The sequence below is a fragment of the Choloepus didactylus genome, chromosome 1 (genome assembly GCF_015220235.1).
Source record: "Choloepus didactylus isolate mChoDid1 chromosome 1, mChoDid1.pri, whole genome shotgun sequence".
Taxonomy (NCBI): domain Eukaryota; kingdom Metazoa; phylum Chordata; class Mammalia; order Pilosa; family Megalonychidae; genus Choloepus; species Choloepus didactylus.
The window spans coordinates 193879609-193906788 of NC_051307.1; the positions used below are offsets into that span (position 1 = coordinate 193879609).

At 39.5% G+C, this 27180-nt stretch overlaps 1 protein-coding gene and 1 pseudogene across 4 annotated transcripts in view; one reads left to right on the plus strand and one right to left on the minus strand.

The window, feature by feature from the left end:
* The window catches only part of ULK4 (unc-51 like kinase 4), a 703242-nt gene that overhangs the window by 286181 nt on the left and 389881 nt on the right, over positions 1-27180 (minus strand). The gene's annotated exons all lie outside the window — the stretch shown is intronic.
* Positions 1-27180, plus strand: part of LOC119510137 — a 40873-nt pseudogene that overhangs the window by 266 nt on the left and 13427 nt on the right.

The following is a 27180-nucleotide window of genomic DNA, read 5'->3' on the forward strand; positions in this document are numbered from 1 at the left end:
TCCCTTTTAACAGATAAAGAAACTGAGGTTAGCAAAGAGAAGTGTAACTGCCCCAGGTCACCCAGCGCTTCAGGGGTGGAGTGGGGGTTTTGCGTATTAGACTCCAGAAGCCAAGCCCCTAATCATGAAGCATCACGGCCAGGTGGTCTGCCACCAATTTCATCTAATTATTGGGGGGATTGGGGTCCCAGGGTCACCGTACCAATCAGCCTACTCCAGGTTAACTAACACTGCCTATGGACCCACAAGGTTATTTGGGAGGAATTTTTAAAGGAACCTAGAGTAAGGGGGTGGAACGAACCAGAAATAATGATTCATGACTGTCATTGTGATGCCTGTCCTCGTTTCATTCAGGCCACAATCTCTGCTGCTCCCTGCGCCCACCACCGGGATCTCTGGCTTTACAGAGCTGTAAATGTATATATATCACCATGCTGTAAAGAGTCCAACCCAGGGAGCAAGGTGTAAGTATCGGGCAACAATGGGTAAGGAAAGAATGAGCATATTACCCAAAATAATACAAATACAAACCAGAGCTACTATTAATAGCTACATTATGCAGACATTTGGTGTCAGCACTGGCTGACAGGAGAGAGGCAGGAAGCTGACCTCTGGAAGAAGGTATCACTGATATCAGCAAAGCCACAGAAGGTGATCCCACTGCACTTTAAGATGGTGATGAAAATATTTAACTCCTACATCCATAACCCATCAATAAGCTCAGCTGACCTAATTTGTGTGTTTAACACCATAATGTATGGACATTTAATAAACAGAGCACTTGAAGGGTCTAATAAAACATAACATTTGCCAGCAGAAATAATTAGAACTGAAGCAGCAAAATTCTGGTGTTTGGCAACATAGATGAAACAACTTCATTAAAATGTACAGCTTGGGCAAATGAAAGGCAGGAGAGCACTGGACCCTGAAGAATCAGCCTTCTCAAAACTAATTGCTTCAGTGTTTAAAGAGGACAGCTCTAAAATAACAAGGGCACATCAAGGAAACACCAGCAAAAAAAAAAAAAAAAAAGAACCGCCTTTCCAAAGTGGTTTCACCGTATACAAAGCATAATACTTTATTCTAATGAAAAGGTGATTGCCACTAAAAGACTTCAGATGCTGGGTTAAAAAGTTAGGTAGGAGGCTGAATAATCAAGGTAGGAAATACCTTTAACAACTGAAAGTAACAATGAACCAGTCACTGTCTTTTGCCATTGATTTGGGTCAGAATGTAAGTTAATTGAAAAACAATTCATCCTGGGGAAGTTAGAAACCACCAAGAATGTAGAGCAGAAATGCACACAAGCATTGGGCACATAAACATGTACAATCACTAAGACACAAATGTCTAGCACATCCTAGTCAACATTCAGTTAGATTACATGTCAAAAAAAATTAATGTTTGCTCTAAAGAATAGTAGTCTGTTATGCTCACGCTTATACAGTGGTAAAAACGGGTGCTCCAAGACTTAGTGGTGTCCCACTCAATTTCCTTTTCAAACATTCTTCTGTATGGCCCCAAGCACAGAAAAGAGTCTTCAGAGCATTCATGTGAAATAAATATATTTCAGGGGATGGTTTTTCACAAGGCTGCTTCACAGGCAACTCTAATCTAAACTGAACTCATCATCTCCCTTCCCCTTTTCCATTTCCCATTTCAATGAATAGCCCTACAATCTTCCCAGTTACCCAGCCAAAAATCTTGGAATCACTTGAGACTATTGCCTCTCTCTCTTGTCCCCCACATCCAATTAATCACCAAGCCCCCTTGGTTCGCCCCTGAACCATTCCTGAATCCATCCTCTGCTCTCCACCCCACTGCCACTGCCTAAGATGAGACAGTTGTCGTCTTTAGATGGACTGCCACAACCTCTTAATGGGTGTCTCTACTTCCAACCTCACCTCTTCTACTGCTACCTGCCTCCTTTTTCTAAAGTAGCATAGACTCTCTATCTCACTCCTGTGACTTAAATCTGGGGGCTATAGGCTTGAGGAATGCATTAGAAGGCAACAGTAGACAGCCTGTTTTAGTTTCCCTGCTGCTAAAACGAATACCGTACAATGGATTGGCTTAACAACTGGAATTTATCAGCTCATGGTTTCAGAGGCTGGAAGGCCTGCTTTCTCCAGGATTGGGGTCTTCTTGCTGGCCTGTAATCTCAGGGGTTCCTCGGCTTTTCCATCATGGCAATGCACATGGCAGTGTCCTTTCTCTTCTGAGTTTGTTCACTTCCAGCTTCTGGCTGCTCCCCGTGGCTTCTCTCCATTTGAGGTTCACTCTGCTTACAAAGGACTCCAGTGATCTGGATTAAAGCTCAACCTGATTCAGCTGGGTCACACCTTAACTGAAGTAACATCTTGAAGAAATCTTATTTACACTGAGTCCACACCCAGCAGAATCCAGACCAAGACTAAGAACGTGTCCAAACTGGGGTACACCGTTCAATCCAATGCAAGGACCAAGATGGGGCTGTTGCTTCCCACAGTGCAATCTGTGTCCAGAGCACCAGTGGAGTTCAAGGACTGAGAGGAGAGGAGGCCACAAGGGCCAAGAGATAGCAGAGGCAAGGATACTGTCAACTCCATTGCTTTCAACCTAAGATAAGTATCCATTACATTTGAAAACAGTCTCAAAGCCAAATTCTGACTGCTGGGGGTGAGAAGCAGGGAAGGGAACAAACTAAATTAAACTGTAAGGGTACAGGCAAAATTAATTTACTCATTTCTCTCATAAATATATACATGGGATACCGTGGGAAGCAAGCCCAGGACGTGAGGGTCCAAAGTGGGAATGCCTGGGGTACGCTGAAGTTAGAGATTGGGTAATTGCCGTTGAGCACTTGCTCAGTCAACTGTGAAGCAGTTAGAAAAACTTTTCTACCTGCATGGCATGGGCTTCTGAGGTCTGAACAGACTCTGAGGGGCTGAGGAGGCTAAGAGAGAACCTTGAAGGAGGGCTTTCTCCCTGCTGTAGCCTAAATGTATGCCTCTCTCACCATAAAAGGCTGGAAGTGTCAGATTAAGCGGCTTCTTTCATTTGGGCCATTATCATTTGAGGGTCTTTCATCTACTTTTTTTCATTAAAGACATGATAGAATGGAATTTGAAATTATTTTTTAAATGGACAGATATTGTAGAACTCTTCTAGCAACAACAAATACAAGATATTAATAGCAATACATTCTATAGTAGAGCAGGTTTGCATCAGCTGGTACCATGTGCCAGTCACTATGCTGAGCCCAGTGACAGATTCCAATCCTTTTTCAACACCAGTGGCACTGTGCTATGGATGCCCTTCAGCAGGTTAACTGTATCACTTGGCTTTTGCAGCTCTGCCCATGTGCATTATTTTCAGCTTCTAGCAGGAAACTTCAGTCCACTTGGTTCCTGAAAGGGCTCTCTTCCTCAAGGCAGGCACAGTGGACCAGAGCCAACACCGCTCAGGCAGAAGAACCTGGCAGCAGACCTGAAGGAAAGCCACCAGGACCAGTGTCCCTGGAGACGGATTGGGCCCCTTTCATAGGTCTGCCTAGAGCATGGAAAGACAGGTCAATCTGCCCCACAATGCACCATCTGAGTAAAAACCAGCCCAAAGTAGGGAGGGCAAATGAGAAAATGCAAGTGCACATCCTGACAAACAACTCCTTCCGCCTATTCCTTGTGTCCCTGCCATCCCACCCCTGTCAAAAATTAAAAGAAACAAACTCTTAGCAAATTAAGATTCACTCTTAAAATTTCAGTCCATATGTCACTTCCTCTCATGAGGCTTCCTGAAGCTACACCAATGGGTATGATGCCTTTTTTTTGTATTTGGCAAGGTTTTCACCCTTTCCTTTGGCTGCCTCCATCACAGCACCTACCACGGGCACCGAAACTTGGTTCACCACACTCTTCACTGGACATGAAGTTCCTGAGGGCAGGAAAGGGACTTTTAACTGTGTCCCCCATGTCCAGTTCAGTGCCAGGTACACAGTGGCCTCCAGAAAAATTAAAGTTGTTTGCTCAAAGTTGTTTGGCTGAATATTGCTGGGGAATGGTTCAGCTTCCTGGATTCTCCTTCAAGAAATGAACATGCCCAGCAACTAAAAATTGTTTTTAATTAGCAATAAATATTTACTGAGCACCTAGAATGTGTGACATAATGATGTGAAATTGAGCTACAAAAGGATAAACATCTTCTTCCTCAAAGATTTTTCAATCTATCTATATCTACCTATCTATCTATCGATCTATACTTTTGAATAATGTCTGCCATAAATAACGAATTCAGATTTTTTTAAATTAAACTACAATATATATCATCCCTCACATGCTGGAACCTGGCTTCCAACAGATCAAGATGGAGGCATGATATGCTCCACTGTGCTGTTTCCCACAAAAACTATGAATAACAAGCAAAAAAATGACAGATCTATCTTCCTCAGATTTCCAGAAAACAGTTACATGGTTTTAGTAACTCAGTGAATGCTGAAATAAGAACAGGAGCTTCAAAAACAGTAGGAAATCATGGCACGCATAATGCCCTCTGCCCCAATCCATCCCCAGCATAGTGTGGAGCCAGCCTGTACTCCCCCATGGCCTTATTACAGGGGGAGCAAAGTAACCCCTATGTGCAAAGCAGGGTGCCTGTATTTAACTGCAAACTATAGGGTGGCATCCTGAAAGACTGAACTTGAAAATTCCTCTCTGGCTCACACTCTTAACATTGCTTTAAAAGCAGAAGCAGCTTGCAAACAGCTAAAGCACAGTAGGAAACAATTAAGTTAAAGTGTCCTGGGGCAAGGATTACCAGCTTTGAGTCATAAAACAGAGCACCTTGGAGGAGGAGAAAATCTATATCTCATAGGGCATAGAGGTGGCATTCAAATTCCTCTAAACAAGGGAACTGCTAAGGCCACAAGCAAGAACAAGCCCAGGATAAGACACAGTCTCAAAAAAACAGGAGACAACCCTGATCTTCACATTTACCTCAGGCTGATCCTTCCTGATAAGAGTGCTAAACTGTGAAGGAGAGCACAAACCAATGCAAACCAAATCTGCAGACTATGAAAAGTGCTTGATGCATTAGTCAGTTAGTTTTTGTGAGCTCCTGGCAGTAAAGGAAATCTATGTCATATCACCATCTGAAAACAAACGTAAGCAAAAGACAGCTCAGGGACCTAATCCCAGAGGGAACATTTAAAAATATTAAAAATACAGAGTACAACAAAAGAGTACAAGAAAAAGAAATAGGAAATGGCAGACCATCTAAAGGAACAAGATAAAAATGCAGAAATCTTCAATGGAAAGTACTAGCCTTTGGTCATAATAAACAATGACTTTAAAAATGTGATACTCAATATACTCAAAGAGATAAAGGAAAACAAAGAGGAAACACTAAGGGATATCAGAAAGATTATGAATGAACAATATGAGACTCTCAATGGAGTTAGAAATTTTAAAAAGAAAACAAAAGAAATACTGTACTTGAAGGCCACAATAACTGAAATAAAAAGGGTTTATATAGCAGATTGAAGCAGGCAGAAGAAAGAAACATGGAATTCGAACACAAGACAATCGAAATAATTCAGGCTAAGAAGCAGAGGGAAAAAGGAATGAAGAATGTAAACAGAGCCTGAGACCCATGAGACAGCATCAAGCATACCAAAATATACACTATTGCACTCCCAAAAGAAGAAGGAAAAGAGAAAGGGGCAGAAGAAATATTCAAAGAAATAATGGCAAATTGTCCCAAATTTAATAAGAGACATAAAGACGCATATTCAAAAAGCCCGATGAACCCGAAACACAATAAACTCAAAGAGAACTGTGACCACACACATAGCAGTCAAACTATCAAATGGCATGGACAAGCAGAGAGTTCTGAAAGCTGCAAGAGAAAAGCAACCTGTTATGTACAAGGGAGTCTGTGCCAGTTTGGATATATCCTCTGGAAAAGCCACATTCTTTGATGCAATCTTGTGGGAGCAGACTTTTGATTAGGTTGGAAGCTTTTGATTGTTTCCATGGAGACTGACTCACCCAACTGTGGGTGAGGCCTTTGATTAAATTATTTCCTTGGAGGTATGGACCCCACCCCACCCCATTCAGGGTGGGTCTGGATTAGCTCACCGGAGTACTTAAGAGAGCTCGAGTTGACTAAGACACAGATGCTTGGAGATGCTGGAGGATGCAGACAGAAGGATGTTTGGAGATGTTAAGCTAAGAGATGAAGCCTGGAGTCCACCTCAGAGAAGCTAAGAGAGGACCCCCAGATTCTTAAAAGAGAAATGTCCCAGGAGAACCAAGCGGACAGCTGAGAGAAGCTAAGAAAGTCAGGAGCCCAGAGACATTTTGGAGATAGCCATTTTGAAATGCAACCCAGGAGCAAAGGACCAGCAGACACCAGACACCAGCCATGTGCCTTCCCAGCTAACAAAGGTTTTCCAGATGGCATCAGCCTTTCTGCAGTGAAGGTATCCTCTTGTTGATGCCTTAGTTTGGACAATTTTATGGCCTTAGAGTATAAATTTGTAACCTAATAAATCCCCTTTATAAAAGGTAATTTGCCTGATGGCAATTTCAGCAAACTGGAACAGATTTCAATAACATAAGTGCCAATTTCTCATCAGAAACCACGGATGCAAGAAGGCAGGAGGATGAAATACTTAAAGAATACTAAAGGAGAGGGAGCTCGTCAGCACTAGACATGTCTCACAAGCTATGCTAAAGGGAGCTCTTCAGATTGAAAGGAAAGGACACCAGACAGTGGATCAAAGCAATATAAAGAAGTAACCATCTCCAGTAAGGTAACCATATGGGGAATTATAAATGAAAGTTCTAATGTGGCATACTTTTTGTACGTAACTCCATATTTTACTTCTTAAACATTCTGAAATGGAAATACTCAAAAACTAATGATAAATCTATAGTTTTGGACATACAATGTATAAAAATATAATTTGTAACAAGAAAACAAAAAGGTAGGAATACATAAGGGCAAAGGAGCAGCGTATGTGTATGCTATAGGAGTTAAGTTGGTATCAAATCAAATGTTAACTTAAGACCCATGGTAAACACAAAGAAAATATATGGAGAAAAATATCTACAGAAAGAAATGAGAAGGGACTCATAATGGTAAGATACAAAAAAAAAATCAAATAAATATGAAAGTAGGCATTAATGAAAGAATTGAGGGATAAAAAAGGTATAAAAATTTAAAAGATCAACTAGCAAAATTGCAGAAGAAAACACTCCATTTTCAGTACTTTCTTTAAATATAAATGGATTAAACTTTACCGACAAATGGCTGATAATAGCAGAATGGATAAAAGAGCATGATCCAACTATATTCTGTTTACAAGAGACTCACCTTAAATTCAAAGGCACAAGTAGCATGAAAGTGAAGGGATGGAAAAAAAAATGTTCCATGCAAATAGTAACCAAGAGAACTGGGGTAACTATACTAGTATCAGATAAAATAAACTTTATGTCAAAAACTGTTAGAAGGGGCAAACGAGGATGCAATATACTGATAAAAGGGTCAATTTGACAAGATGTAACAATTATAAATGTATATGCACTAATGACAGAGCCCCAAAATATATGAAGCAAATATTGACAGATTTAAAGGAAAAAAAACACATGGTTCTAAAGTAATAGTAGGAGACTTCAATATACCACTTTTAATAATGGATAAAACATTTAGACAGAAGATCAATAAGGAAGTAGAATACTTGAATAATAGTGTAAACCAACTCTACCTAACAGACATATATAGAACACTTCATCCAACAAGCAGCAGAATACATTCTTCTCAAGTGCACATGGTTCATGCCCCAGTATACATCATTTGTTAGTTGACAATACAAGAGTCAATAAATTTAAAAATACTGAAAACATTTAATGTATCTTCCCTGATCACAATGGAAAAAAGCTGGAAATTAATAACAGAAGAATAGAAAAGTCTCAAAAATGTGAAAATTAAGCAACACACTCTTAAGGGATATTAGGCAATACTTTGAGATGAATGAAAATAAAAACACAACACACCAAAACTTCTGGGAGGCAGCAACAGCAGTGTTCAAAGGGAAATCAATAGCTCTGAATGCTTACATTAAAAAAAGAAAAAAGTTCTCAAATCAGAGACCTAATCAAGAACTGGAAGAAAGACAAAGAGGAACAAACTAAACCCAAACAAGCAGAAGGAAGAAAAGAGTAAAGATTAGAGTGGTGAAAAACAAAATAGAGAATTAAAAAAATGGAGAAAATCAAGGAAGTCAAAAGTTGGTTCCTTGGAAAAAGTCAGTAAAATCAACAAACATTTAGCTAGAATGACACAGAAAAAGAGAGGATGCAAAAAACAAAAATCAGAAATGAAAGAAGGGACATTACTACTTACTCCACAAAAATAAAAAAGATTAAAAGATGATACTAAGAACAATTATCTGCCAACAAATGAAATAACCTAGATGAAATGGGCAAACTCCATGAAACAACAAACTACTTACAATGACTCAAGAAGAAATAGAAGAGCTCAACAGACCGCAAGTAAAGGGATTGAATCAATAATGAAAATCCTAATTCTTCCAAAAAAAAAGAGAGAAGAGGGAACACTTCCTAACCCATTCTATGAGGTCAACATCACCCTCATGCCAAAGCCAGAGAAAGATACAAGAAAAGAAAATTACAGACCAATATCCCTTATGAATATAGGTGTAAAAATCCTCAACAAAATACTAGCAAGCCGAAAATGACAGCACATTAAAAAAATTATACATCAAAGTCAAGTGGAATTATTCCAGGAATTTAAGAGTGGTTCAATGTAAGAATATCAATGAATGTAATACACTAAATTAACAGAACAAAGGGAAAAAATACATGTTCATCTCAATTGACACAGAAAAGGCATTTGACAAAATCCAGCACCCCTTCTTCATATTAACACTAAGAAAAACAGGAATAGAAGGAAACTTCCTCAACATGATAAAGGGCATCTATGAAAAACCCATAGCTCATATTTCCTTCTAAGATAAGGAATAAAATAAGATGCCCACCATCACCACTGTTCTTCGACAGATTTCTAGAAGAGGAATAAGGCATGAAAAAGCAATAAAAGTCATCAAATTGGGAAAGAAGTAAAATTTCCTCTATTTACAAATGAAATGATGCTATATAGAGAAAATTCTTAAAAATCTACAAAAAAATGCTACTAGATTTAATAAAGAAATTCAGCAAAGTGGTAAGGTACAAAATCAACATGCAAAAATCAGCAGTGTGTCTGTATTTTAGCAATTAATAATCTGAAGAGGAAATCAAGAAAAAATTCCATTTATAATAGTACCTGAAAGAATCAACTATCTAGGAAGAAACTTAACCAAGGATGCAAAGGCCTTCTACAGGGAAACCACAAAACATTGCTAATAGGAATCAAAGAAGATTACTCAGTAAGTGGAAGGACATTCCATGTTCATGGACTAGAGGACTAAATATCTGTATGATGTCAATTCTACCTGAAGCAACTTACAATTTAATGCAATATCAGTCAAAATTCCATCAGCTTTCTCTACAGAAGTGGAAAAGCCAATCATCGAATTTATACGGAATGGTGAAAGGTCCCAAATAGCAAAAACCATCTTGAAACCCAAGAATGAAGTTGCAGAACCCTCGCTTCCCAAATTTATAACTTATTACAAACCTATGGTAAGCAAAACATTCACAGTACTGGCAAAGAAAAGGCATATAGAGAAAATGAATCGAGTTACAAGTTTAGAAATAAAGCCTTACATCTATAACCAATTGACTTTTGACACAGGAGCCAAGTAAATTCAACAAACAGTGCTGGGAAAACTGGATATCCATATGCAAAAGAATAAGGGTGGACACCTACCTAACACCATATCCAAAAATTAACTTAAAATGAATCAAACCTAAATATAGACCTAAGATGGCAGCTAGGAGAGACAGAGCAAAAAAACATCTCCGTGAAAAAGACTAGATAAAAGCCAGAAAGTGACCCACAACACCAGTTCCAGCGATGCACCAGCTGGACAAAGTCTGCTAAATCCACAGAGACTGTGAACTTGGTGAAACCGGGAGTCTGTGTTTTGAAATGAGTAAGTAAGCCGCTGAATATCCGGCAGCCACGCTGCAGTGTGGGGAAACCGAGGGTTGGTGTTTGGAGGTGGATTAGTTCTTTTTTAAAACAACCCAAAAGCGGCTGCAGGTGCAGCAGCGAGAACTGCACAGTGAAGAGCGGCAGGAACAGGCTGTGCGAATGCCTCAACATCTGGTGTGGAAGATAGCTTTTTGCGCACCCACTGCTAATAGTCTCAGAGTAAGGAAGGCAGAGGTTAGCCAAAAGGGGAAAAAAAACATACCCCTTTGCAGTCATCTTCCCGGTGGGCTGGGAATGCCCCTGCCTGGCAGCAGAGCCACAGCCCAGAGCTGCATCAAAAAACCCAGTGTGACAGGAAGTGTTTCCAGCAACACGCACACATGCCACAATATCAGGCGTGGACAACAGCCTTTCACATGCCCACAGCTAACTGTCCCAGAGCTGGGAAGATGGAGCTGTGCGAAAAGGGGGAAATTAACATGCTCCATACAGTCATCCTTACAGCAGATTGGGAACGCACCTACATGGCCCAGCGGCCCAGAACTCCCCTGGAGGGATGGCGTGCACTTGTGACTTTACCTTCTGCACAACCTTCCCTGAGCAGAGGCCCTAGAAGGGCACAGCTTGGAAGAGGGACCCACACAGAAAATCCCAGGGACCATAAGCCAATACCAAGGACTTGTGGGTCAGCAGCAGAAACAATTTGTGGCGAGACTGAAATGAAGGTTTAGACTCTTGCAACAGCCTTAAATTTCCAGGAACACCTGGGAGGTTTGATTATTAAAGCCACCGTCCCTCCCTAACCACTCAGACACATGCCCCACATTCAGGGAGGACAACACCAACAACACACCCAAACTTGGTGCACCAACTGGACCCCACAAGAGCCAGATCCACACACACCACAAAGACAAAGTTGGGGAGAACTGACTTGAGGGGAATAGGTGGCTCACGAATGCCATCTGCTGGCTACTTAAAGTGTACGCCACCAAGCTGTAGATCTGACAAATTAGAGATTCACCTTTGACTAATCCTACATATCCTAAAAGAACCCTATCAAGTAAAGCATATGCCAAGAGGCCAAAAACAACAGAAAATTTTAAAGCATATGTAAAACCAGACGATATGGAGAACCCAATCCCAAACACCCAAATGAAAAGATGAGAAGAGACACAGTACTTGGAGCAATTAATCAAAGAACTAAAGACAAACAATGAGACCATGGCACAGGATATAAAGGACATGAAGAAGAGCATGGCACAGGATATAAAAGACATAAAGAAGACCCTAGAAGAGCATAAAGAAGAAACTGCAAGAGTAAATAAAAAAATAGATGATCTTGTGGAAATAAAAGAAACCGCTGGCCAAATTAAAAAGATTCTGGACACTCATAATACAAGATTAGAGGAAGCTGAACAATGACTCAGCATCCTTGACAACCACAGAATGGAAAATGAAAGAACAAAAGAAAGAATGGGGAAAAAAATTGAAAAAATTGAAATGGATCTCAGGCATAAGACAGATAAAATAAAATCTCCAAACTTAAGACTCATTGGTGTCCCAGAGGGGGAAGAGAAGGGTAAAGGTCTAGAAAGAGTATTCAAAGAAATTGTTGGGGAAAACTTCCTAAACTTTCTACACAATATAAATACACAAAGCATAAATGCCCAGCGAACTCCAAATAGAATAAATCCAAATAAACCCACTCCAAGACATATTCTGATCAGACTCTCAAATACTGAAGAGAAGGAACAAGCTCTGAAAGCAGAAAGAGAAAAGCAATTCACCACATACAAAGGAAACAACATAAGACTAAGTAGTGACTACTCAGCGGCCACCATGGAGCGATAAGGCAGTGGCATGACATATTTAAAATTCTGAGAGAGAAAAATTTCCAACCAAGAATACTTTATCCAGCAAAGCTCTCCTTCAAATTTGAGGGAGAGCTTAAATTTTTCACAGACAAATGCTAAGAGATTTTGCTAATAAAAGTCCTGCCCTACTTCAGATACTAAAGGGAGCCCTGCCAACAGAGAAACAAAGAAAGGAGAGAGAGAGAGATGGAGAAAGGTTCAGTACCAAAGAGATTCAATATTGGTTCAATAAAGGACATTAAGAGAGAGGGAGGAAAAATATATCTGACAAACATAAACCAAAGGATAGGATGGCTGATTCAAGAAATACCTTCACACTAATAACATTGAATGCAAATGGACTAAACTCCCCAATTAAAAGATATAGATTCACAGAATGGATCAAAAAATATGAACCATCAATATGTTGCATACAAGAGACTCATCTTAGACACAGGGACACAAAGAAAATGAAAGTGAAAGGATGGAAAAAATATTTCATGGATGCTATAGCCAAAAGAAAGCATATGGAGTAGCAACATTAATCTCAGATAAAATAGACTTCAAATGAAAGTATGTTAGGAGAGACAAGAAGGCCACTACATACTAATAAAAGGGGAAATTCAACAAGAAGAAATAACAATCATAAATGTTTATGAACCCAATCACGGTGCCACAAAATACACGAGACAAACACTGGCAAAACTAAAGGAAGCAATGGATGTTTCCACAATAATTGTGGGAGACTTCAACACATCACTCTCTCTTATAGATAGATCAACCAGACAGAAGACCAATAAGGAAATTGAAAACCTAAACAATCTGATAAATGAATTGGATTTAACAGACATATATAGAACATCACATCCCAAATCACCAGGATATACATTCTTCTCCAGTGATCATGGAACTTTCTCCAGAATAGACCATATGCTGGCATATAAAACAAGCCTTAATAAATTTAAAAAAATTGAAATTATTCAAAGCACATTCTCTGACCACAATGGAATACAATTACAAGTCAACAACCATCAGAGAGTTAGAAAATTCACAAACACCTGGAGGTTAAACTACACACTCCTAAAATAAATGGTTTATAATGTTGAATGTAGGGGAATTAGCAATAGAGAGCAATTAATGAAAGGGGAACGATAACCCAATAAGAACAGATAAGCTATCATGGGTAAATTTAATGTTCTGGGAATGCCCAGGAATGACTATGGTTTGTTCACTTCTGATAGGTATGGTAGGAACAAGTTCACAGAAATGTTGCTATATTAGGTTATTTTCTTGGGGTAGAGTAGGAACATGTTGGAAGTAAAGTAGTTATTTTAGGTTAGTTGTCTTTTTCTTACTCCCTTGTTATGGTTTGTTTGAAATTTTTTTTATTGCATAACTTTTTAAAAAAAATTTTTTTTGACATAGTTAATTTAAAAAAGAAGAGTTAATTAAGAGTTAATGACAATCAATGCAATATATGATACTGGAGTGGATCTAAGAAAGGAGGAGAAAAGCTCAAAGGGGGCATAAGGAAAAGTTGGAATATAGAATTTAAGGTTTATATCCATATTAATTTTCTTGAATTAACTGAAGTTAAGTTAATTACATAAGTGAATATCCTTGTTTGTAGGACATGTACATGAAGTGTTATGAGTTCAAGGAGTATGATATACACAACCTGCTCTCAAATGTTCAGAAGACAATAAATGCGTAGATAGATAATTGATAGAAAGATAACAGACATAGTTGAAAGAAAGAGGGAGGGGAGGGAGGGAGAGAGGAAGGAAGGGAGAAAGGAAGGGAGGGAGGAAGGAAGGAAGGAAGGAGGAAGGAAGGTACTGCAAAGGTAGCAAAAGTAAAATTGGTAGATACGGATATCTGGGGGTGGGGGGGGTGTTGGAGTTCTCTGTATGGGGTTTGTATTATATTTGCAACTGTCCTACATGTTTGAATTTATTTCAAAATAAAAATTAAAAAAAAATATGTAAGAACCAAAACTATAAAACTCCTAGAAGAAAATATAAAACAGCATCTTCAGGACCTTGTATTAGGCAACAGTTTCTTAACTTTACACAAAAAGCATTAACAACAAAGGAAAAAATAGATAATGGGACCTCATCAAAATTAAAAACTTTTGTGCTTCAAAGCACTTAATCAAGAACGTAAAATACCACCTACATAATGAGGGAAAATATTTGGAAATCATGTATCAGACAAAGATTTAATATCCAGAATATATAAAGAAATCCTATTACTCAACAACAAAAAGGCAAACAACCCAATTTTTAAAATGGGCAAAAGACTTGAATAGATATTTCTCCAAAGAAGATATACAAATGGCCAATAAGCACAAGATGTTCAACAGCATTAGCCATTATAGAAATACAATTTAAAACCACGAGATATCATTGAACAACCACTAAAAAGTCTACTATTATAAATGGAAAATAAGTGTTGGAGAGGAGGTAGATAAATACAAACACTTGTTCATTGTTGGTGGAAATGTAAAAATTGTGCAGACACTGTTGAAAACAGTTGAGTGGTTCCTTATAAAGTGAAATATAGAATTGAGTTATATATGTACCCAAAGGATTTGAAAGCAGGGACCCAAACAGATATCTGCACACTGATGTTCCTAGCAGCATTATTCACACTTGCCAAAAGATGGAAGCAACCAAGTGTCCATCAAGAAATAACTGCATAAACAAAATGTAGTACAGGCATACAATGGTAATTAATTAGCCATAAAATGAATGAAGTTCTGATCCATGTGATAACATGAATGAACACTGAACACATCACATTGAGTGAAATAAGCCAGACACAAAAGTAAAATATTGTATGACCTCACTGATATGAAATATTGGAATAAGCAAATGAACAAAGTCAGACTCTAGAATACAGGTTACCAGAGGCTGGGGTGGGGGTATGGAATGGGAAGTTAATGCTTAACTGGTAGAGTGTTTTTGCTTGGGGTGATGGAAAAATTGTGGTAATGAGGGTGATGATGGTAGCACAATGTGAATATAATTAACACTAGTGAATTATATATTTGAATGTGGTTAAATGGAAGTTTTAGGTTATATATATGTTACTATAATAAAAATTACAAAATAAAAACCAAAGCAATGTACCACACAAACAGTAAACCCTAATGTAAACTATGCACTATAGTTACTAGTATAATTTTACTATATACTGTTTTATCTATTGTAAGAAAGTTACCACACCAATGCAAAAGAGGAATAATTGCTTGGGTGAGGGGATGGTATATGGAAACTCTGTATATTGTGCAAGATTTTTCTGTAAATCTACAACTTCTCTAATTAAAAAAAAACTCTCACATGTTGAATACTTGTCAAATATTCATAAAGCACTTGCAGCAGCATGGAAAATCTACACTCCTAAGTCTGAAGCACTTTGACAAACTTCTATGGAACTTTTCATAAAGGACTACTAGTCACCAACATTAAGGAGTGTCTCATCCCTAAGAAAAGAAACTATATGTCATAAATAAATGGAAAAATCAACGTATACAATTACCATGAATCGGTTTTCAATTACAGCTGTCTTTTACTGTGGGAACTTTCAAGGTTTTTGTAATGGAGGTTTACGAAGTATTGGAACTCAAAGTCACTGTCTCAAAGAGGTTCTAGTACATTATGCAGTAAAAAGATTTTAGTAGGAATTGGCTAGAAGTTAATTTAAACCTAGGATTTCCAAGACCAAAAAAAACAGTGCAGTAGAGCAGAAAGCTGGATTGAGAAAAGACGAGAGCTGCAAGCCTTGGCCTGCCATGAATCAGCTGACAAACCTGAACTCGAATCATAAATCCCTGGACTCAAAGAATCTTAGAGACTTTTCCAGTTCAATCATTTGATCTTAAAGATAAAGAAATTAAGGCCCTGGGCCAAGGAAGGAGTATACGGGTCGGGTCGGCACCGAAAAGTGCATCTTCCTTCCCCATTGCCTCACTCTGCCCCTCACAATTCATCAGCTTGATACTACACCAGGGTATGTAAAGTCAAGGATGCAACTTCAAAAGCATAATGTTAACTTCCATATTTGCACACACTGGAGAAAAGCTGTAAACATTGCTCTCCAGAGCTGCAGATTTGATTGTCTTTAACATCTTCTTTGATCGGTCAGCTGTTATTTCCGAACAGCAAGTGGTAAGCAGGCTATTTTTGAGGAAATGAGAATACCACAATATAATACCTGCTGACCCCCACACCCCAAAAGCAAATACTTTATGGAACTGATAAGAACTTCTCAATCAGTTTTATAGCAGAGGGTTATCTCTACAGAGGCAATAGGAATGCTTGGCATCTCACAGCAACACTGAAATTTTAAATAAGGAACTTATTTTTATTCACTTTTTCCAACAAATTATTCTGAGCAGGTAACAAGTCAGACCTCAATGGAACTGCAAGCAAGTATATAGCTGTATTTAAAAAGCAGTGGCACAAGGCAGCCTGGATCTGTGTCGCTCACTCTGGAATTTGCTGCACTTGGTATTTTATGCATGATCACACTTCTGTTCTCAATCTCTAAACTGAAGGCAATCAGCTTTTCTTTTCTTAGACTCTATTTAGATAATAGTGGTTATATCTGTATTTGAATAATCACTTTGGAACATTCAATAAGCTCACTTTTTGGCCACACAATGACAGAAACTACACCATCTTGGAGAATAAATTGGTTATTATGGGATAAAATGATCCCAGGACTTTTTCACCTCCAAGATATTATTTTGTGTCATTGCTGGCATTTTGTGATTAACTAGAATTAGAAGATATATGGTATATATGTATAAAATGGGCAGCTTTGATATGGGTCAATAAATATGTCCTAAATCTCATGCTGGACAACTACAGAGAGAATCAAGGGCATTTGTGTTGGAGAAGTTTGGGAAAGGGATAAACCCACAGACTATGCATAAACAGGATATGTGCTAGGCACACAAGAATAATAAGGAGGTTATAGATACAGACTTAAGAGATAGACTGACTTGAACAAGTGAGAAAGTGACCATCTACTGGCCAGTCCCCATTTCTGAGGTCCAGTCCCCATTTCTGAGGGAACTATGGAGAGCTGAAATTAATTTGCTAAGCCACACCAGGCTGTGGGTCTCCTAAGGTCTTCACACACAGCTGAAACCTGACCCTCTTCGCCAATGCCTATCTGGGACCAATACACTTGGGGGTCCTGGCTACAAGCCAGGCATTCAAGATTCATCTGAGGAGTGACCGTTTGATTATTTCCACTGTTTCTGCAACAGAGCAACAGTCCCACCAGCCTGTCCTTGAGCTGTCCTTTGAACTTAGGATGGCAGGAATGGGGAAGAGATGAAAGGGAAGGCTATGGAGTTTTCATATGTTTAACTTCTGTACCCCAATAAATGAGCTTCAGCTTTAAGAGCTCAGAAGTCAAGATGGCTTCATAAAATTTTCCTCATGCATGTCAAAGAGAAAATCATCAGAACCAGTGCTAAGAATGTAGAGAGGAAGGAGAGATGGGACGGAGAGAGAGTAAGGAGGGGGGAGAGAGGGCGGATGGGAGGAAAGAATGAAGGGGCAAATCAATTTTCTCAGGAAGGAAAACTGGGCCCAGTGAGATGGAGCTCAGGGAACAGACCAAGCCCTCAGGTCTCTCAACCACAAGTTAGCAGTTCACCTCAATCTGGAACTGGAGTTTTTGCTCAAAAGTGAGTCAGCACAGACCTAGTGCATGCCCAGCCACTGGACGCCTCCAAGTGCTCACCAGCATTTCAGAAATGAACTCAAGAGACAGCAGCTCTTGTTGCTATACTTCAGCACTGCCCAGTGTTTTCCCAGAAGTGACCCATGCCAGTCTCAATACACAGGGAGCAGGAAAGTAACTGCTCAGATGCTCTTAAACTACATGCACTTCAAGCTGCTTCTTGATTCACAGAGCAAACGTCAGGATTGCTTTCTTGCTGCCATACTGCACACATGGCCACCACCTATGAGTCCACAGAGCAGTGGTGTCACATACCCTTCTGCATGTGAATTTTGATGAGCCACTGGTGACTAGATGGGACTAGGCGGTCCCTTCAGGCTGACTGGCTGGCACAGAATGAGAGCATGACAATGGAGAGGCCCCATTGAGAGCTGTCATGAACTTGTGCTTGCATGGGGTGAGCAGAGAAAGGGTGTTGATCCATAAGAGACATCCCTGAACTTCAGGAACATAAATTTACCATTCACAGAAGGCTGGGTTTTATTATTGGCCAATCTTAGAATCTCATCTCTTATGGTACAAGTAATAAGTTAAAAAAAAAAAAATTTTTGGAAGAAATAACCCATGTATCAAAATTAGTATAGTGTCAATTCTGAAACATTACATTCCACCTTGCTCTGAAGTTCCATACAATGTAGGCTCAGTCTAAGCTGAGGACTTCATAAGAGAGAAAGATTGGGGGCAGCACAGACTCTGAGCCCCAGGGACCAGCTCATCTTCCCTGGATCCATCAAGGGTAGGGAAAGATGTAAAACCTAAGGTAGCTGAAAGCACGTTCTTTAAATCCTTACAGATGACAGGGAGTCTCTCCCCTGTAATAACCAAGAGAGGCTGCGTACCCAGATGCTTCTTTCTGCATCGACTGCCTCTGACAGGTGCTTGGCCCAGAGCTGGGCCCGGAAACAAGCAGAGGGGTGAACGCACCACAGTTTACAGAGGCAGACATGGCTGCCCGCAGCAAAGTGATGTGCCTGGGGACTCAAGCTAACCTCCAAGGCCCTTTTCTGTTCTAACATCCTTTGATGCTAAACCCAATGTTATGTCTTTCCAAATTACCCCAGGAAAGAATTTACAGGGAGAATATTCAAATGAGGGTTAAACAATGTCAACTATAAAAACTTCGAAGCTTTGTGACTATATTCAAACAGAACAGTCCCAACTGTTTATCTGAAGATTGTGGTAAGGTTCATTCACCTGTAAGCTTTAGCACAGTACTGGTATCCCCCATTCTCCTTTTCAAAGAATATACACGAGACAACCTAGAAGAATATGGAGTTGTGATACATCATAAGAGAAAAAGTCTTCAAAATCCTGCCATTCTTCAGCCTCCCCAAAGAATCCTACACACCAGGAAATCAGCAGAACTGCCACAAAGTCAAACTTCATCACAGAGACAAATTTTTGTTTTGGTGGAGCAAAGAAAATAAGGAGCACATTTATGAATTACTGTCCCCTCATTCACAGCACATTACAACAAAGAAAACAAAGAATCCACTCGGACAAAATGGATGGATTGTAGCTAAACGCCCACATAAAAATAACAGATTTTTTTGCAAAATTATGTAAATTTTAAAGCAAACACCAGCTAACCTTTATAAAGTCAAACATGAACAATTTGTTGATGATTATTTTGAGTAGTCTGTTGTTGATTTTTTTTGTATTACATAAAACAGAGTAGACCATTTTGAAGAAAGTAAAAAATGAATAAATATTCCTTGTACACAATTGAATGTCATTCCTGCAACGTATGGATTGAAAAGCAGCATATTCCAGGCCTGCCCTAGATCCCTGTGAATGAAGTGCCCAAAACATGCACCAAGGCACCTGCCCTTGGGGAGCTTCCCATCCAGACAGTGGGCAGGTCATATAAAGAGAACAAGTTAAGGTGAAGTGTGATGTCCTGACCTAGGCAGGTAGTACTCTTAGCACACCAGGAGCTGAGAACCTGGTGAGCTGGGAAGATCAGGAAAGATTTTAAGAAGGAGATGGGACTGGAGCTGGACATGGAAGAACCAGCAGACTGAGAGGTGGAGAACTTGAGAAAGAGCACTGACTGCTGCTTCCACAGACAAGATGAGACATAGGAGCTTGCAGTTGAGAGAACTGACAAATTACACACTGAGGGTGACTACTCCTAACGCCTGGTTGAGACTTTGGGAACACACACTAAATGCTGGATAATAATAAGGGCCTAGGATATTAATGTCTTTTGGATTCAGTAGCATAAAAACAAAGTAGCCATATGCTGTTACTGTAAATCATGGAGATCAGTTATGTCACTTTGGCGTGTAGCGGGCAGGAGTGGGGCCATCTCCACAGGGCCTTGCGCTCGACCAGCCTCTCTGGGCTCCCTGACTCACCTCTGCGGGAGCCTTCATGACTTGACCTCGAGTCCACTCTCTGCTTTCACTAGTCCTGTGGTTCTGAGTCTCTGGGCACTGTCTTCAGCCTGAACCTAAATTAACTAGGCTCTATCTCCTTGGTTAGAAAAGCTAGCGCCCTCCCTGGTTACAGCAAACAGAGGGGACAAAATTTTCTTCAGGTTTAGAAGGTAGATAAATTCTTAACCATCCCTGTCTATAAAGTTCTACACAATGTAAAAGTCTAGTACAATTACAAATCACTGATTCTGTTTATCTACTATATGATTTAGCTGTGGATATGCTTGAATGCAAAGGGAAAACAAGATGATGAACTCTTAAGGACCCTCAGCCTCCACACTTTAGGGATGTTGACTCAGTCTTAGTTTTGTTTTCAACTCTAGAATTTTTTCTGTATGTGAAACCTCACATATAATGATATTTCTGGCTTTCAAGAGATGGGGTGATGAAGAGAATATATGAAATTCTCGATGTGAGACACTGATATCAAAAAGAAAAATGAAACAAGAGAATATTATTAGCTATTTTTGTTTTTTTATGGAACTCACAGTCTCCCCCAAAGTGCCTCAGAGAAGCAGTGTGGCAGGAGGCCTAAATGAGGTCTCAGAAAAGATAATGGAGCTTTAATGATGGAAATAGTAAGGAAATTAAATCTAATCATGTTCCATTAAGCATGCTCTTAGCTCTCATTTTTACTAAATTATTTTATTATGATTTTGCCTCTGTCTATTGAAATAATCTTTTATGGCAATTTGATCTGCTGGCATAAATAAGTCTCATTTATTTTCCACTCTGAAACAACAGATCATCTAAAATTTTACCCTTTCTGCAATCAGGAGGTAACCATTCAGGGAGAGAAATACTTTGTTTTATATTTATATTTGTGAGGAAAGCATTACACGATGATTAAAGTCTCATTCAATAGTAACATCACCTGCTAGAGAGAAGAACTTTGAACAGGCAGCACCCTATTAATGGCCTTGGGAGGAGGGCAGCCAGAATCCACTGCCATTTGCCCTTGTGTCCTACACTCCTAGGTATCACCTCCGGCTCTAGTCCTCAGGCTCATCTTCTTCCTGCCACTCTTTGTTGGAATTTTGTGTTTGGGGTGAATTTTCATTGTTGACAAGAATGCAGTACTGTTTGCTTCCAGCAGGATGCTCCTGCAAAAGCATGTAGAGATGAATTCTGGACGGCAACAAGGTGAATTGCAAACAGTCATGCACTCTGTCACGAGGCACACAGGGGAAGGACCCAGCAGAGGACGGCAAGAGTGGCTGTTCACTCTGGTCTCTGCGGGGGGCAGAAGCACCTGTCGGTGTACGCAAGTGGTGTTTTTTTTTTTAATTTAATAAATTTTACTTTGAAATAAATTCAATCTTACAGGAACAGTTGCAGAAACAGTACAAACCCCATACATAGAACTACAGCATACCCCAACCCCCTCGCCCGATACCACAATCCACCACCTTTAACATCCTGTCACACCACCATTTCTTTCTTTCCCTCCCTCCCTCCCTATCATCCATCATCTATTGCTCTGTCCTCTGAACATATGAGAGCAAGCTGCACATATCTTTGAACAAACAATATAATTCACATATACATTTCCCATGGACAAGAACATTCTTTTATGCAATCTCATTAAGCTCAGCTAAGAAGTTCAAGAAATTCAACATTGATATAAAGCTTACATTCTAGATTTCCTTTTTTTTCCCCTCGTGTCCCATTTGTGTCCCTTTGAGCCTCCTCTCCTCCATCCTCAGATCCTATCCAGGATCATCCCTGACATTTAATTGTCATCTATTTAGACTTTTTTTTTTCAATTGTGGAAACATATATATACCCTAAATCTTCCCATTCCACCTCCTCCCTAGCATTCCATTAGTGGGATAAATCATATTTAGAATGTTGCATTGCTATCACCTTCCCACCATCCATTTCTAGAAGTTTCCGTTCACTCCAAACAGAAACCCTACACTCATTTCTTAACTCCCCATTGCTCCTTCCCCCACTTCTCAGAACCCCTACTCTACTTTTCATCTCTATGGTCAGATTCCCTAATACTTTCTTTGTCTTTACTGTGGGGCTTAAAATTAACCTCTTAAATCTATAAAATCTTGTTTTTCTTTGATACCAACTTAACTTCAATATGACACATAAACTATGTTCCTATACTCCATCACTTCCCCACCTTTACGTAGTTCTTGTCAAAAATTACATATTTTACATTGAGTCCCAAACCACTGATTTATCATTACAATTTATGTATTTTAGATCCTGTAGGAAGTAAATAGTGGAATTATAAGTCAAAAATACAGTAGCATTGGTATTTATACTTACCATGTGATCTTTACTGGAAATCTTTATTTCTTCATGCAGTTTCAGGCAATTGTTTAGTGTTCCTTCCTTTCAGCCTGCTCAATTCCCTTTAGCATTTCTTATAGGACTGATTACTGGTGATGAAGTCCCTCAGCTTTTGATTATCCGGGAATGTTTTCATCTCCCCCTCATTTTTATCCTCCAGGTGTTTGTGTATTCTCCAAGTCTCTGATGGTTATTGACTTCTATTTGTATTCCATTGTGGTCAGAGAATGTGGTTTGAACAAATTCATTTTTTTTTTTAATTGAGGCTTGTTTTTATGTCCCAGCATATGGTCCATTCTGGAGAAAGAACCATGACCACTAGAGAAGAATGTGTGTCCCAGTGACCTGGGATGTAACATTCTATATACGTCTGTTAAAATTCTCTATCTCTCTTTCTCCTTTCTTTGTTTCTCTGTTGGTAGGGCTCCCTTTCGTATCTGAAGTAGGGCAGGTCTTTTAATAGCAAAATCTCTCAACATTTGTTTGTCTGTGAATAATTTAAACTCTCCCTCAAATTTGAAGGAGAGCTTTGCTGGATAAAGTATTACTGGTTGGAAATTTTTCTCTCTCAGAGTTTTAAATATGTCATGCCACTGCCTTCTCGCCTCCATGGTGGCCGCTGAGTAGTCACTACTAGTCTTATGTTGTTTCCTTTGTATGTGGTGAATTGCTTTTCTCTTGCTGCTTTCAGAACTTGTTCCTTCTCTTCAGTATTTGAGAGTCTGATAAGAATATGTCTTGGAGTTATTTGGATTTATTCTATTTAGAGTTCGCTGGGCATTTATGCTTTGTGTATTTATATTGTGTAGAAGGTTTGGCAAGTTTTCCCCAACAATTTGTTTGGATACTCTTTCTAGGCCTTTACCCTTCTCTTCCCCTTCTGGGACACCAATAAGTCTTAAATTTGGACAGTTTATTTTATCTATCATATCCTTGAGATGTACTTCGATTTTTCAATTTTTTCCCCATTCTTTCTTTTGTTCTTTCATTTTCTGTTCTGTGGTCCTCAAGGAGGCTGAGAAGTTGTTCAGCTTCCTCTAATCTTGTATTGTGAGTATCCAGAGACTTTTTAATTTGGCTTACAGTTTCTTTAATTTCCATAAGATCTTCTATTTTTTATTTACTCTTGCAATATCTTCTTTATGCTCTTCTAGGGTCTTCTTTATGTCTTTTATATCCTGTGCCATGCTCTTCTTCAGGTCCTTTATATCCTATGCCATGCTCTCGCTGCCTGTCTGTAGTTCTTTGATTAATTGCGCCAAGTACTGTGTGTCTTCTGATTTTTTAATTTGGGTGTTTGGGTTTGGGTTCTCCATATCATCTGGTTTTATCATATGCTTTAAGATTTTCTTTTGTTTTTGGCCTCTTGGCATTTGCTTTACTTGATCTTTAATTTGTCAGAATTGCAGCTTGGTGACGTACACTTTCTCTAACTAACCAGCAGATGGCGTCTGTGAGTCGCCTATTACCCTCAAGTCAGTTCTCCCCAACTTTGCCTTTGTGGTGTGCAGGGATCTGATTCTTGTGGGGTCTAATTGGTCCACTTAATTTGGGTATGTTGTTGGTGCTGTCCACCCTGAATGAGGGGCGTGTATCTGAGCAGTTAGGGAGGAAGGGCAGCTTTAATAATCAAACCTCCCAGGTGTTCCCAGAGATTAAAGGCTGTTCTCTGCCGCTGACATAAAAGTCCTTGGTATTGGTGTAGGCTCCCTGGGATTTCCAAGTGGCTCCCCCTTCCCTGCTATGCTCTTCCAGGACCTCTGCTGAGGGAGGAAGGGCCGTGCCATGTCACAAGTGCGCGCCAGCCTCCAGGGAAGTCCTGGGACACTGGGCCATGCAGGGGTGTTCCCAGCCCGCTTCAAAGATGGTTGAATGGGACGCGTTAACTTCCCCCTTTCCGCACAGCTCCGCCCTCCCAGTTCCGGGACAATCAGCCGTGGGTGTATTAAAGGCCACTGTCCACAGCGGATATTGTGGTGTGCGCACGGTGCTGCAGGAAAGACTCCCCATCACACTGGGTTTCTTGGCGCGGCTCTGTGCTGTGGGTTCGGCCCAGGCAGGAGTGCCCCCACGCACTGGGGAGATGGCTGCAACTCGTGCATTTTCTTCTCCTTTTGGCTCCTCTTTGCTCCCCTGGGCCTGAGACAATCAGCAGTGGGTGTGGGAAGGGGTATCCTCCACGCCAGACACCGAGGTGTTAGCCCAGCCCGCTGCCATCGTACCTGCAGCTGCTCCCGGGCTTTTTTTTTTTTTTTTTAAAGAACTAGTCCGTCTCCAAACGCCAACCCACCCTTTTCCCACACTGCAGCGGGGCCAACGGACTTTCAGCTGACTCACTCACTCGTTTCAGAATTCAGACTCCTGGTTTCACCAAATGCACGGTCCCTGTAAATTTAGCAGACCTTGTCTGGCTGGTGCTACTCTGGAAGTGATGTTCTGGGTCACTTTCTGTTTTTTTCTAGTATTTTTCACGGAGGTGTTTTTTTGCCCTGTCTCACCTAGCCGCCATCTTAGGTTCTCCGTAGGTGGTGTGTTAAAGAGTCTTTCCAAAGTCTGCTTGTTTCCAAACATGTCAAACGAGAAAGTAGGAGGCCTAACCGATGCACAATTCACTAATACATGGGTGTCCAAGCCAAATCTTGAGTCTATTCAGAAATATGTCAAACTCCGAGCCCCACAGAGAACGAGAAGAGTTTTCAAGCACATGCAGAGTGTTCATGAAAATTCACCATATCATATGTCATGAAGAAATCATCAATGAATTTCCCCCCAAACAGAAATGTACTCATGCACTAAAATTAAAAGTTAATTTAAAAAACTAAGAATCAAAATAGGCTTTCTCTTATATGTTACCGAACAACTCTTGAAGGAAATGCAGGCTAAAATTACAGAATTTTATGAAAATAATGATAATGAAAATGTAATAGACAAGAATCTATGATGCAGCAAAAAGCGTTCATCAGAGGAAAATATATGGCATTAGATACCTGCAACAAAAATATAAAAATAATAGAATTGAGAATCACAGTTTTAAAAACTAGGAAAAAATGAGGTGACCAAAAGAAAGCAAAAAGACAAAATTCATAAAGATAAAAGCAGAATATCATGAATTAGGACACTTCTGCCTTAATTGAGATATAATAAGTAACACAGGCCAATACTACCATATCAACAATAAGAAAATCCAGATAAATTACAAAATCATATTTGAAAAGATATTAGAGAGCTACAGAAACAATAATGACTAAAATTCCAGAAAGTGGAAAACTTTTCTGAGGTGTGCTAAAGACTTCAATCATTTTCCCCCTAGGGATATTTGGTGGTTCCTGACGATAGATGAAAATAGGGCATGGTACAGGCAGAGGGCTCTTACTGTGGGAATAAGGGAATAAGGAACTAGTTACAGCTTTAAAGGTTGTGTGGGATAGAGTGACAAATAAACTTGAGCGACCACAAATGAAACAGTACTTTCCCCACAAACATTTGATGGGTTCTGTAACTGCAGAAGGCTGAGGAGCTGAGCAGAAGTCTATAAAAGGCTGAGTGAAATCCCCCCGAGTTCGTGTACTCAAGAAACAAAGATGCACAAATCAGCTCTGGCCCAGCTTACTTTCTGATTCATTAAGGCGATCAGTCCCTCACTCTACCTGCCTAACAAAAGAAAAGGAAGGCAGGAGGAGGAGGGAACCTTGCTAGAATATCATCTACAACACAGTTTTTTATGTGTAACATCCAGCATACAATAAAAATTTACTTGGCATTACAAAGATACAAGAAAATATGACCAAATTAAGAGACTTCAGAATTATAGAGACATTGGATTATTTTTAAAAAAAGATTTAAAAATAATTATAAAAAATATGTTAAAAAAAAATAGAGGGGAAATGGATGAAATAATGAGGAAATTCACCAGAAAAGTGGAATCTCCAAAAACAATCAAATATGGACAGTCTAGAACTGAAAAATAAAATAACTACGTTAAGAATTCCATGGATGGGCTAGATAAGTAACTTAGACAACTAAACACTAGATTAATATCTTAGCACACAGGTCAATAGAATACAAAAATTAAGCAGAAAAAAAAAAATGGAAAAACCAGATAAGACTGTAAGAGACACATGGGGCACACGCAAGAGATCAAACATATGTATAATTTAACCCGGAATAAAAGGGAGAGGGGAGAAAACAAAGGATTAAGGCAGATGAAATATTTTAAGAGATAACAATCAAGAAATTTGTGCAACTGATTTAAAAAACAAACAAACAAAAACCCTTAACCTACAGATTTGAAATAATGTGGTTAACCCAAAGCAGGATTTGAAACACACACACACAAACTCATCATAGTAAACTGATGAAAACTAAAGGTAAAAATCTTAAAAGTAGTCAGAGACAAAAAGACACATTAATTTCAAAGAAGTAACACTATAAAAGCTTACAGTTTCATTGCAAACAATGAAAGCCAGAAGCCGGAAAAAAAAAAAAAAAAAGATACTGGTTTTCAAAGTAATGAAAGGGTATTTGTTTCTCAGCTGCTAAAAATAAAAATACCATACAAAGGGTCAGCTTAAACAATAGAAATTTATTGGCTCATGGTTTTGAGGCTAGAAGTCCAAAATTGAGGCATCAGTGAGGCAATGCTTTTTCTCCAGAAGACTGTAATACTCTTGCGTTGGCTGCCAACAATCCTCTGTTCCTGGTTTTTCTGTCACATGGCA